The sequence below is a fragment of the Saccoglossus kowalevskii genome, chromosome 20 (genome assembly GCF_978046115.1).
Source record: "Saccoglossus kowalevskii chromosome 20, keSacKowa6.1, whole genome shotgun sequence".
Lineage (NCBI taxonomy): Eukaryota > Metazoa > Hemichordata > Enteropneusta > Harrimaniidae > Saccoglossus > Saccoglossus kowalevskii.
This window is the reverse complement of record NC_140660.1, coordinates 27189540-27200621: the sequence shown is the minus strand read 5'-3', so window position 1 is coordinate 27200621 and position 11082 is coordinate 27189540.

Sequence of the window (11082 nt, the reverse complement as noted above, 5' to 3'; positions counted from 1 at the left end):
TAAACTGGGTAGATTCATCAGTTGCTTCTGCTCTCACAGTCTCAGTTATGACTGGTGTTGTACGTTCAGTAACTGGTGTTGTATCTTTCTCTGTAATAACTGATGTCAGATCAGTAAATGTTGGCTCAGTAGTTTGAGTACCTGTAAACTGGGTAGATTCATCAGTTGCGTCTGTCCTGGCAGTCTCAGTTATTACAGGTGTTGTACGTTCAGTAACAGGTGTTGTATCTTCCTCTGTAATAACTGATGTCAGATCAGTAAATGTTGGCTCAGTAGTTTGAGTGGCTGTAAACTGGGTAGATTCATCAGTTGGGGATTTCCTGACAGTCGCAGTTATGACTGGTGTTGTACGTTCAGTAACTGGTGTTGTGTCTGCCTCTGTGATAACTGATGTCAGTACAGTAAATGTTGGCTCAGTAGTTTGAATACCTGTAAACTGGGTAGATTCATCAGTTGGGGATGTCCTGGCAGTCTCAGTTATGACTGGTGTTGCACGTTCAGTAACTGGAGTTGTATCTTCCTCTGTAATAACTGATGTCAGATCAGTAAATGTTTGCTCAGTAGTTTGAGTACCTGTAAACTGGGTAGATTCATCAGTTGGGGATGTCCTGACAGTCGCAGTTATGACTGGTGTTGTACGTTCAGTAACTGGAGTTGTGTCTGCCTCTGTAATAACTGATGTCAGATCAGTAAATGTTTGCTCAGTAGTTTGAGTACCTGTAAACTGGGTAGATTCGTCAGTTGCTTCTGTTCTGACAGTCGCAGTTATGACTGTTGTTGTACGTTCAGTAACTGGAGTTGTATCTTCCTCTGTAATAATTGATGTCAGATCAGTAAATATTGACTCAGTAGTTTGAGTACCAGTAAACTGGGTAGATTCATCAGTTACGTCTGTCCTGACAGTCTCAGTTATGACAGGTGTTGTACGTTCAGTAACTGGAATTGTATCATCCTCTGTAATAACTGATGTCAGATCAGTAAATGTTTGCTCAGTAGTTTGAGTACCTGTAAACTGGGTAGATTCATCAGTTGCGTCTGTCCTGACAGTCTCAGTTATGACAGGTGTTGTACGTTCAGTAACTGGAATTGTATCATCCTCTGTAATAACTGATGTCAGATCAGTAAATATTGGCTCAGTAGTTTGAGTACCTGTAAACTGGGTAGATTCATCAGTTGCTTCTGCTCTCACAGTCTCAGTTATGACTGGTGTTGTACGTTCAGTAACTGGTGTTGTATCTTCCTCTGTAATAACTGATGTCAGATCAGTAAATGTTGGCTCAGTAGTTTGAGTACCTGTAAACTGGGTTGATTCATCAGTTGCGTCTGTCCTGACAGTCTCAGTTATGACAGGTGTTGTACGTTCAGTAACTGGAATTGTATCATCCTCTGTAATAACTGATGTCAGATCAGTAAATGTTGGCTCAGTAGTTTGAGTACCTGTAAACTGGGTAGATTCATCAGTTGCGTCTGTCCTGACAGTCTCAGTTATGACTGGTGTTCTACGTTCAGTAACTGGAGTTGTATCTTCCTCTGTAATAACTGATGTCAGATCAGTAAATGTTGGCTCAGTAGTTTGAGTACCTGTAAACTGGGTAGATTCATCAGTTGCTTCTGCTCTCACAGTCTCAGATATGACTGGTGTTCTACGTTCAGTAACTGGTGTTGTATCTTTCTCTGTAATAACTGATGTCAGATCAGTAAATGTTGGCTCAGTAGTTTGAGTACCTGTAAACTGGGTAGATTCATCAGTTGGGGATGTCCTGGCAGTCTCAGTTATGACTGGTGTTGCACGTTCAGTAACTGGAGTTGTATCTTCCTCTGTAATAACTGATGTCAGATCAGTAAATGTTTGCTCAGTAGTTTGAGTACCTGTAAACTGGGTAGATTCATCAGTTGGGGATGTCCTGACAGTCGCAGTTATGACTGGTGTTGTACGTTCAGTAACTGGAGTTGTGTCTGCCTCTGTAATAACTGATGTCAGATCAGTAAATGTTTGCTCAGTAGTTTGAGTACCTGTAAACTGGGTAGATTCGTCAGTTGCTTCTGTTCTGACAGTCGCAGTTATGACTGTTGTTGTACGTTCAGTAACTGGAGTTGTATCTTCCTCTGTAATAATTGATGTCAGATCAGTAAATATTGACTCAGTAGTTTGAGTACCAGTAAACTGGGTAGATTCATCAGTTACGTCTGTCCTGACAGTCTCAGTTATGACAGGTGTTGTACGTTCAGTAACTGGAATTGTATCATCCTCTGTAATAACTGATGTCAGATCAGTAAATGTTTGCTCAGTAGTTTGAGTACCTGTAAACTGGGTAGATTCATCAGTTGCGTCTGTCCTGACAGTCTCAGTTATGACAGGTGTTGTACGTTCAGTAACTGGAATTGTATCATCCTCTGTAATAACTGATGTCAGATCAGTAAATATTGGCTCAGTAGTTTGAGTACCTGTAAACTGGGTAGATTCATCAGTTGCGTCTGTCCTGACAGTCTCAGTTATGACTGGTGTTCTACGTTCAGTAACTGGAGTTGTATCTTCCTCTGTAATAACTGATGTCAGATCAGTAAATGTTGGCTCAGTAGTTTGAGTACCTGTAAACTGGGTAGATTCATCAGTTGCTTCTGCTCTCACAGTCTCAGTTATGACTGGTGTTGTACGTTCAGTAACTGGTGTTGTATCTTTCTCTGTAATAACTGATGTCAGATCAGTAAATGTTGGCTCAGTAGTTTGAGTACCTGTAAACTGGGTAGATTCATCAGTTGCGTCTGTCCTGGCAGTCTCAGTTATTACAGGTGTTGTACGTTCAGTAACAGGTGTTGTATCTTCCTCTGTAATAACTGATGTCAGATCAGTAAATGTTGGCTCAGTAGTTTGAGTGGCTGTAAACTGGGTAGATTCATCAGTTGGGGATTTCCTGACAGTCGCAGTTATGACTGGTGTTGTACGTTCAGTAACTGGTGTTGTGTCTGCCTCTGTGATAACTGATGTCAGTACAGTAAATGTTGGCTCAGTAGTTTGAATACCTGTAAACTGGGTAGATTCATCAGTTGGGGATGTCCTGGCAGTCTCAGTTATGACTGGTGTTGCACGTTCAGTAACTGGAGTTGTATCTTCCTCTGTAATAACTGATGTCAGATCAGTAAATGTTTGCTCAGTAGTTTGAGTACCTGTAAACTGGGTAGATTCATCAGTTGGGGATGTCCTGACAGTCGCAGTTATGACTGGTGTTGTACGTTCAGTAACTGGAGTTGTGTCTGCCTCTGTAATAACTGATGTCAGATCAGTAAATGTTTGCTCAGTAGTTTGAGTACCTGTAAACTGGGTAGATTCGTCAGTTGCTTCTGTTCTGACAGTCGCAGTTATGACTGTTGTTGTACGTTCAGTAACTGGAGTTGTATCTTCCTCTGTAATAATTGATGTCAGATCAGTAAATATTGACTCAGTAGTTTGAGTACCAGTAAACTGGGTAGATTCATCAGTTACGTCTGTCCTGACAGTCTCAGTTATGACAGGTGTTGTACGTTCAGTAACTGGAATTGTATCATCCTCTGTAATAACTGATGTCAGATCAGTAAATGTTTGCTCAGTAGTTTGAGTACCTGTAAACTGGGTAGATTCATCAGTTGCGTCTGTCCTGACAGTCTCAGTTATGACAGGTGTTGTACGTTCAGTAACTGGAATTGTATCATCCTCTGTAATAACTGATGTCAGATCAGTAAATATTGGCTCAGTAGTTTGAGTACCTGTAAACTGGGTAGATTCATCAGTTGCTTCTGCTCTCACAGTCTCAGTTATGACTGGTGTTGTACGTTCAGTAACTGGTGTTGTATCTTCCTCTGTAATAACTGATGTCAGATCAGTAAATGTTGGCTCAGTAGTTTGAGTACCTGTAAACTGGGTTGATTCATCAGTTGCGTCTGTCCTGACAGTCTCAGTTATGACAGGTGTTGTACGTTCAGTAACTGGAATTGTATCATCCTCTGTAATAACTGATGTCAGATCAGTAAATGTTGGCTCAGTAGTTTGAGTACCTGTAAACTGGGTAGATTCATCAGTTGCTTCTGTTCTGACAGTCGCAGTTATGACTGGTGTTGTACGTTCAGTAACTGGTGTTGTATCTTCCTCTGTAATAACTGATGTCAGATCAGTAAATGTTGGCTCAGTAGTTTGAGTACCTGTAAACTGGGTAGATTCATCAGTTGCGTCTGTCCTGACATTCTCAGTTATGACAGGTGTTGTACGTTCAGTAACTGCAGTTGTATCTTCCTCTGTAATAACTGATGTCAGATCAGTAAATATTGGCTCAGTAGTTTGAGTACTTGTAAACTGGGTAGATTCATCAGTTGCGTCTGTCCTGACAGTCTCAGTTATGACTGGTGTTGTACGTTCAGTAACTGGAGTTGTATCTTCCTCTGTAATAACTGATGTCAGATCAGTAAATGTTGGCTCAGTAGTTTGAGTACCTGTAAACTGGGTATATTCATCAGTTGCGTCTGTCCTGACAGTCTCAGTTATGACTGGTGTTGTACGTTCAGTAACTGGAGTTGTATCTTCCTCTGTAATAACTGATGTCAGATCAGTAAATGTTGGCTCAGTAGTTTGAGTACCTGTAAACTGGGTAGATTCATCAGTTGCTTCTGCTCTCACAGTCTCAGTTATGACTGGTGTTGTACGTTCAGTAACTGGTGTTGTATCTTTCTCTGTAATAACTGATGTCAGATCAGTAAATGCTGGCTCAATAGTTTGAGTTCCTGTAAACTGGGTAGATTCATCAGTTGCGTCTGTCCTGGCAGTCTCAGTTATGACAGGTGTTGTACGTTCAGTAACTGGTGTTGTATCTTCCTTTGTAATAACTGATGTCAGATCAGTAAATGTTGGCTCAGTAGTTTGAGTGGCTGTAAACTGGGTAGATTCATCAGTTGGGGATTTCCTGACAGTCTCAGTTATGACTGTTGTTGTACGTTCAGTAACTGGTGTTGTATCTTCCTCTGTAATAACTGATGTCAGATCAGTAAATGTTTGCTCAGTAGTTTGAGTACCTGTAAACTGGGTAGATTCATCAGTTGGGGATGTCCTGACAGTCGCAGTTATGACTGGTGTTGTACGTTCAGTAACTGGAGTTGTGTCTGCCTCTGTAATAACTGATGTCAGATCAGTAAATGTTTGCTCAGTAGTTTGAGTACCTGTAAACTGGGTAGATTCATCAGTTGGGGATGTCCTGACAGTCGCAGTTATGACTGGTGTTGTACGTTCAGTAACTGGTGTTGTGTCTGCCTCTGTAATAACTGATGTCAGTACAGTAAATGTTGGCTCAGTAGTTTGAGTACCTGTAAACTGGGTAGATTCATCAGTTGGGGATGTTCTGGCAGTCTCAGTTATGACTGGTGTTGCACGTTCAGTAACTGGAGTTGTATCTTCCTCTGTAATAACTGATGTCAGATCAGTAAATGTTTGCTCAGTAGTTTGAGTACCTGTAAACTGGGTAGATTCATCAGTTGGGGATGTCCTGACAGTCGCAGTTATGACTGGTGTTGTACGTTCAGTAACTGGAGTTGTGTCTGCCTCTGTAATAACTGATGTCAGATCAGTAAATGTTTGCTCAGTAGTTTGAGTACCAGTAAACTGGGTAGATTCATCAGTTGCGTCTGTCCTGACAGTCTCAGTTATGACAGGTGTTGTACGTTCAGTAACTGGAATTGTATCATCCTCTGTAATAACTGATGTCAGATCAGTAAATGTTTGCTCAGTAGTTTGAGTACCTGTAAACTGGGTAGATTCATCAGTTGCGTCTGTCCTGACTGTCTCAGTTATGACAGGTGTTGTACGTTCAGTAACTGGAATTGTATCATCCTCTGTAATAACTGATGTCAGATCAGTAAATATTGGCTCAGTAGTTTGAGTACCTGTAAACTGGGTAGATTCATCAGTTGCTTCTGCTCTCACAGTCTCAGTTATGACTGGTGTTGTACGTTCAGTAACTGGTGTTGTATCTTCCTCTGTAATAACTGATGTCAGATCAGTAAATGTTGGCTCAGTAGTTTGAGTACCTGTAAACTGGGTAGATTCATCAGTTGCGTCTGTCCTGACAGTCTCAGTTATGACAGGTGTTGTACGTTCAGTAACTGGAATTGTATCATTCTCTGTAATAACTGATGTCAGATCAGTAAATGTTGGCTCAGTAGTTTGAGTACCTGTAAACTGGGTAGATTCATCAGTTGCTTCTGTTCTGACAGTCGCAGTTATGACTGGTGTTGTACGTTCAGTAACTGGTGTTGTATCTTCCTCTGTAATAACTGATGTCAGATCAGTAAATGTTGGCTCAGTAGTTTGAGTACCTGTAAACTGGGTAGATTCATCAGTTGCGTCTGTCCTGACAGTCTCAGTTATGACAGGTGTTGTACGTTCAGTAACTGGAATTGTATCATCCTCTGTAATAACTGATGTCAGATCAGTAAATATTGGCTCAGTAGTTTGAGTACCTGTAAACTGGGTAGATTCATCAGTTGCTTCTGCTCTCACAGTCTCAGTTATGACAGGTGTTGTACGTTCAGTAATTGGAATTGTATCTTCCTGTGTAATAACTGATGTCAGATCAGTAAATGTTGGCTCAGTAGTTTGAGTACCTGTAAACTGGGTAGATCCATCAGTTGCTACTGCTCTCACAGTCTCAGTTATGACTGGTGTTGTACGTTCAGTAACTGGTGTTGTATCTTCCTCTGTAATAACTGATGTCAGATCAGTAAATATTGGCTCAGTAGTTTGAGTGCCTGTAAACTGGGTAGATTCATCAGTTGCGTCTGTCCTGACAGTCTCAGTTATGACAGGTGTTGTACGTTCAGTAACTGGAGTTGTATCTTCCTCTGTAATAACTGATGTCAGATCAGTAAATATTGGCTCAGTAGTTTGAGTACTTGTAAACTGGGTAGATTCATCAGTTGCGTCTGTCCTGACAGTCTCAGTTATGACTGGTGTTGTACGTTCAGTAACTGGAGTTGTATCTTCCTCTGTAATAACTGATGTCAGATCAGTAAATGTTGGCTCAGTAGTTTGAGTACCTGTAAACTGGGTAGATTCATCAGTTGCGTCTTTCCTGACAGTCTCAGTTATGACTGTTGTTGCACGTTCAGTAACTGGAGTTGTGTCTGCCTCTGTAATAACTGATGTCAGATCAGTAAATATTGCCTCAGTAGTTTGAGTACCTGTAAACTGGGTAGATTCAACAGTTGCTTCTGTCCTGACAGTCTCAGTTATGACTGGTGTTGTACGTTCAGTAACTGGAGTTGTATCTTCCTCTGTAATAACTGATGTCAGATCAGTAAATGTTGGCTCAGTAGTTTGAGTACCTGTAAACTGGGTAGATTCATCAGTTGCTTCTGTCCTGACAGTCGCAGTTATGACTGTTGTTGTACGATCAGTAACTGGAGTTGTATCTTCTTCTGTAATAACTGATGTCAGTACAGTAAATGTTGGCTCAGTAGTTTGAGTGGCTGTAAACTGGGTAGATTTTTGAGTTGCTTCTGTCCTGGTAGTCTCAGTTATGACTGATGTTGTACGTTCCGTAACCGTGGTTGTATCTTCCTCCGTAATAACTGATGTTAGATCAGTAAATCTTGGCTCAGTAGTTTGAGTGCCTGTTAACTGGGTAGACTTTTGAGTTGTTTCTGTTCTGGCAGTCTCACTTATAACTGGTGTTGTACGTCCAGTACCTGGAGTTCTATCTTCCTCTGTAACAACGGATGTCAGATCAGTAAAGGTTGGCTCCGTAGTTTGAGTGCCTCTAAACTGGGTAGATTTTTGAGTTGCTTCTGTTCTGGCAGTCTCACTTATAACTGGTGTTGTACGTTCAGTAACTGGAGTTGTATCTTCCTCTGTAACAACGGATGACAGATCAGTAAATGTCGGCTCAGTAGTTTGAGTGTCTATCAACTTGGTAGATTTTTGAGTTGCGTATGTTCTGGCAGTCTCACTTATGACTGGTGTTGTTCGTTCAGTAACTGGCGTTGTACCTGCGTCTGTAATAACTGATGTCAGATCAGTAAATTCTGGCTCAGTAGTTTGAGTGCCTGTAAACTGGGTAGATTTTTGGGTTGCTTCAGTCCTGGTAGTTTCAGTTATTACTTGTGTTGTACGTCCAGTAACTGGAGTTGTATCTTCCTCTGTAATAACTGATGTCAGATCAGTAAATGTAGGTTCAGTAGTTTGAGTGCCTGTAAACTGGGTAGATTTTTGAGTTGCTTCAGTCCTTGTAGTCTTAGTTATTACTGGAGTTGTATCTTCTTCTGTAATAACTGATGTCAGATCAGTAAATGTAGGTTCAGTAGTTTGAGTGCCTGTAAACTGGGTAAACTTTTGAGTTGATTCTGTTCCTGCAGTCTTACTTATGACTGGTGTTGTACGTTCAGTAACTGGTGTTGCATCTGCTTCTGTAATAACTGATGACAGACCAGTAAATGTTGGCTCAGCAGTTTGAGTACCTGTAAACTGGGTAGATTCATCAGTTGCGTCTGTCTTGGCAGTCTCAGTTATGACTGGTGTTGTATCTGTCTCTGTGATAACTGATGACAGATCGGAAAATGAGGGTCCTGTAGTTTGAATTTCTGTAAACTGAGTAGATTCAACAGTTGCTTCTGTCCTGACAGTCTCAGTTATGACAGGTGTTGTACGTTCAGTAACTGGAGTTGTACCTTCCTCTGTAATAATTGATGTCAGATCAGTAAATATTGGCTCAGTGGTTTGAGTACCTGCAAACTGGGTTGCGTCTGTTCTAATAGTCTCAGTTTTGACTGGTGTTGTACGTTCAGTAACTGGAGTTGTATCTTCCTCTGAAATAACTGATGACAGTCCAGTAAATGTTGGCTTAGTAGTTTGAGTACCTGTAAACTGGGTAGATTCATCAGTTGCGTCTGTCTTGACAGTCTCAGTTATGAATAGTGTTGTATCTGTCTCTGTGATAACTGATGACAGATCGGAAAATGAGGGTCCTGCAGTTTGAATTTCTGTAAACTGTGTAGATTCAACAGTTGTTTCTGTCCTGACAGTCTCAGTTATGGCAGGTGTTGTACGTTCAGTAACTGGAGTTGTATCTTCCTCTGTAATAACTGATGTCAGATCAGTAAATGTTGGCTCAGTAGTTTGAGTACCTGTAAACAGGGTAGATTCATCAGTTGCTTCTGTCCTGACAGTCGCAGTTATGACTGTTGTTGTACGTTCACTAACTGGTGTTGCGTCTGTCTCTGTAATAACTGATGACAGATCAGTAAATATTGGCTCTGTAGTTTGAGTACCTGTAAACTGGGTAGATTCATCAGTTGCTTCTGTCCTGACAGTCTCAGTTATGACTGGTGTTGTACGTTCAGTAACTGGTGTTGCGTCTGCCTCTGTGATAACTGATGACAGATCAGTAAATATTGGATCAGTAGTTTGAGTACCTGTAAACTGGGTAGATTCATTAGTTGGGGATGTCCTGACAGTCTCAGTTATGACAGGTCTTGTACGTTCGGTAACTGGTGTTGTGTCTGCCGCTGTAATAACTGATGTCAGATCAGTAAATGTTGGCTCAGTAGTTTGAGTACCTGCAAACTGGGTTGCGCCTGTCCTGATAGTCTCAGTTATGACTGGTGTTGTACGTTCAGTAACTGGAGTTGTATCTTCCTCTGTAATAACTGATGACAGATCAGTAAATGTTGGCTCAGTGGTTTGAGTACCTGTAAACAGGGTAGATTCTTCTGTTGGGGATGTCCTGACAGTCGCAGTTATGACAGGTGTTGTACGTTCAGTAACTGGTGTTGTGTCTGCCTCTGTAATAACTGATGTCAGATCAGTAAATATTGACTCAGTAGTTTGAGTACCTGCAAACTGGGTTGCTTCTGTCTTGATAGCCTCAGTTATGACTGGTGTTGTACGTTCAGTAACTGGAGTTGTATCTTCCTCTGTAATAACTGATGACAGATCAGTAAATGTTGGCTCAGTGGTTTGAGTACCTGTAAACTGGGTAGATTCATCTGTTGGGGATGTCCTGACAGTCGCAGTTATGACTGGTGTTGTACGTTCGGTAATTGGAGTTGTGTCTGTCTCTGTCATAACGGATGACAGACCAGTAAATGTTGGCTCAGTAGTTTGAGTACCTGTAAACTGGGTAGATTCATCAGTTGGGGATGTCCTGACAGTCTCAGTTATGACAGGTGATGTACGTTCGGTAACTGGAGTTGTGTCTGCCGCTGTAATAACTGATGTCAGATCAGTAAATGTTGGCTCCGTAGTTTGAGTACCTGCAAACTGGGTTGCTTCTGTCCTGATAGTCTCAGTTATGACTGGTGTTGTACGTTCAGTAACTGGTGCTGTGTCTGACTCTGTAATAACTGATGTCAGATCAGTAAATGTTGGCTCAGTAGTTTGAGTACCTGTAAACTGGGTAGATTCATCAGTTGCGTCTGTCTTGACAGTCTCAGTCATGACAGGTGTTGTACGTTCAGTAACTGGTGTTGTGTCTGCCTCTGTAATAACTGATGTCAGATCAGTAAATATTGGCTCAGTAGTTTGAGTACCTGCAAACTGGGTTGCTTCTGTCCTGATAGTCTCAGTTATGACTGGTGTTGTACGTTCAGTAACTGGAGTTGTATCTTCCTCTGTAATAACTGATGACAGATCAGTAAATGTTGGCTCAGTGGTTTGAGTACCTGTAAACAGGGTAGATTCATCTGTTGGGGATGTCCTGACAGTCGCAGTTATGACTGTTGTTGTACGTTCATTAACTGGTGTTGTGTCAGCCGCTGTAATAACTGATGTCAGATCAGTAAATGTTGGCTCAGTAGTTTGATTACCTGTAAACTGGGTAGATTCATCAGTTGCTTCTGTCCTGACAGTCGCAGTTATGACAGGTGTTGTACGTTCAGTAACTGGAGTTGTATCTTCCTCTGTAATAACTGATGTCAGATCAGTAAATGTTGGCTCAGTAGTTTCAGTACTTGTAAACTGGGTAGATTCATCAGTTGCTTCTGTTCTGACAGTCGCAGTTATGACTGTTGTTGTACGTTCAGTAACTGGTGTTGTATCTTCCTCTGTAATAACTGATGTCAGATCAGTAA